The 3,147-nt window shown below is 43.6% G+C and overlaps 1 non-coding gene across 1 annotated transcript; it reads left to right on the plus strand.

The window, feature by feature from the left end:
- Positions 1–743: 743 nt before the first annotated feature.
- LOC123146527 (small nucleolar RNA R71) lies at positions 744–847 on the plus strand. The gene has a single exon (XR_006472781.1). It is a non-coding gene; the product is annotated as a small nucleolar RNA R71 (small nucleolar RNA).
- The last annotated feature ends 2,300 nt before the right edge of the window (positions 848–3,147 follow it).

Below are 3,147 nucleotides of genomic sequence, written 5' to 3' on the forward strand. Positions count from 1 at the left end.
GCATAGGCAGTATCCATGATATGGCATATCTTGTCGAGAAAGTTGCGATCATACCTGAGATAGTTAGGAAGAAGCTTCAGGACTACCTCAATTGAAGATACCAAGTGAGGTGTGGTAGTAGAAATTTCCACCGGACTCGTGTCAACAAGTGAAATAGTAGAGCTTGGCTCCTTGACATCTGAATCCACCTCACCATAATCAACCATGAAGCTCTCCATCTCAGGCTCAAGTGTTGAGGAATCAATGCGGATAACATCATCGAAGGCGAACTTCTCCATATCTGGCTCTAGCAGCACATGGTCAATATCAACTAAAGGTGTCTCCTCAATATCAAAAGCAACTAACTGCAGCTCTAGCTCATCCATGGAAGAATCATCACAATGCAAAACTGAATCTCCAACACTAGTATCCATATGATCTGTAGCGTGCGTGTCAACTAGAATGGTATCATCATCGTCAAATATAATCCATGCAAGCTCAATCTTGTCACACTGAGATAGAGGTTCAGGCTTTTGTGTAAGAGATTCTTGCTGAGATGAAGTGACTTGTTGCAAGCAAGCAACTGAATCAGAGGTGGGCTCCTCATTGTACCACTGAAGTTGGTGGAAGGCTATGTTCTCAATCAGCAGAAAAGCATCATCAAGTGTCTTGTTTGTAATAGCTCCACCGATGCCATATCGACGTAAGCTCGAGTGTCCGAAGTCAATCCTCTATAGAATATCTGCAGCTCTAACCATCTCTCGAGCCCATGATTAGGACATCTCCTGAACAAGGCTTTGTACCTCTCCCAAGCATCATACAAACTCTCGCCTTCACGCTGAACAAAGTTGAAGATCTCATCTCGAATCACGGACTGCTTGTGTAGTGGGAAATATTTATCCAAGAATGCTTGTGATATCTCATTCCAACTGCATGACCTTGATGGCAAGGATCGGTACCAAGCACGAGCATCATCACAGAGAGATAATGTGAACAGCATGCACTTGATAGCATCTTGAGGAACTTCATGGTACTTTACTGTATCTGAATACTCCAGGACTCGGAGCAAGTGCTCGTAAGGATCTTCAGTAGGCAACCCTCCAAACTGATGTTGTTGAACCAAAGCAATAAGACCAGGCTTTAGCTCAAAATTTTCCGCCTCAAAAGACAGCCAAAGTGGCCCTGTGAAATAGCATTGGCTGCTTGGCATCCAAACATCACGAAGCATCGCCATATCTCCACCAAGTGTAACTATCAATCAACCTGTAAATAGTTCAGATTTCCTACGCACACTCATAAACCGTAAACACTAGTCAGAAAGTTAGTATCCTAATAAGCCGAAGCAACAAAAAGTAAAAAGGTAAGAGGAGCACATAAATAAATTTGACTGGAAATTTAAACAAAAACTATACTAAGCCTAGTCTATAGCTTCACACCGTCGCTCGACGCTAGTCCCCGGCAACGGCGCCAAAATGATCAATTGGAAGTAGAGTGGGTTTTTACACCCAAACTACGGATGCCGTGTTCTCCACAGGGACTAGGCGACGACAACTATGCTCGGCTAAATCTAGGTAACACAATATTGGGTGATGAAAGCGGAAAATAAAACCTAAACTAACAAGGTTATTCCTGAAGATCGTCGACTAAGAGAATGCGAACAAGCAAAATAGAACAAGATTGTCTTCACTATATTTTGGTGTTTTCTGTTTTACTTGAGAAATAAAATGCTAACACAAGCAGACTTCAAATATAAGCTAGAAAGTAGGAAAATGTCTAGTTCAAGATTGTAAGATAGGAACAGAAATGGTTCATATAACTATCATGTATATCACAAGAAATTGAGACAACAAAAAGGAACACATGTACTGGAGCCTATCACAGGGACAAAGAATCAAACATGTTCATATATCTGACTTCACAATGAACAATTACAACACAAGATTCGCAACTAGTAACCTGAATGTAACAGACAAATAACGAACGGGCGGTTCACATATATTGAAATAGTGTAAAACAGAGTACAATCTATCAAGTCTCCACTCTAATTGTTCACAGAAATTGCACGCACGCACGCACGCACAGGGGGTAGCAGCAGGATTTGAGGAAAAAAAGGAGAGAGGAGCAGCAGCAGTAGTAGGCAGGGGCGGAGGCAAGGAGCAGCAGGGGCGAGAAGAGAAGCAGCAGGGGCACATCAAGAGAAAGGAGCAGCAGCAGATGCGTTAGGGGAAGAAGAGAAGTAGCAGCAGCAAGGGGAAGAAGAAGAAGAAGAGCAGCAGTAAGGTTAGGAGAAGAAGAAAGGTGGAGGAGCAGCAGGGAGATGGATGGGAGGCGGCGTGAGGTGGTGAGGCGGCGCTGGTGGCGGCGTTGATGGAGGTGCTGGGCGGCGCGATGAAGGTGGAGGCGCGGTGGTGGATCGGGTTGCGGAGGCGCGGTGGAGTGGTGATGATGGCGCGCCCACCACGCCGGCCTGGCCGTGGCAGCGGCCGGTGTTGGAGAAGGAGGTCGGGGAGAAGGAGAGATGTGCCAGGCCCAATTTGGGAATGGATGCGCCTAGGGATTTTGATCCCCATCTGATCTGCCACTTTTATGATTTGGCCCTCCTCTTCTATTCATTTCTTCCCAAGAAGATCCCCTTCTTCTTTTAGCTTGCTCACTTGGATACTTCTTTTCTTCTCACTGAAGTCCTTGACGTATTTCTTTCATGCCCTTCTCTCTTCTGGTTAGCCATATAGTCTGGAATCTTGACGATTATAGTGCCTTTGCGCACTTTTCTGCAAAAGAAACAAGTGACAAGTAAATGAACCCTTTATATGATTCTCATTAAAATATGCAGTAATTCATAGCAAGAATTGATTGTCAGATCACAACAAATGCTATATTTGGGTGTCAAATTATATATATGAAATGTGCTTATCAAGCGTACATATACATGCGCAATATTCATTGAACATCCCTAAAACATGGATGATCTGATTGCTTTTTTACTACATCTAAAATGGTCACACAATACACTAGGGGCAAAACGGTCTTTTCACCTTACACTTACCACCGTTAGTGTCTAAAATGGACGGAAGTGTCGTATAAGGAACAAAAATTACTTTAGGTGTCAAACAGAGAAGAAAATCTAATTTGGGCCAAATAGGGAACCAAACTTTAAAAAAACGCCAA

Source organism: Triticum aestivum, chromosome 6D (assembly GCF_018294505.1).
Source record: "Triticum aestivum cultivar Chinese Spring chromosome 6D, IWGSC CS RefSeq v2.1, whole genome shotgun sequence".
NCBI classification, from domain to species: Eukaryota; Viridiplantae; Streptophyta; class Magnoliopsida; order Poales; family Poaceae; genus Triticum; species Triticum aestivum.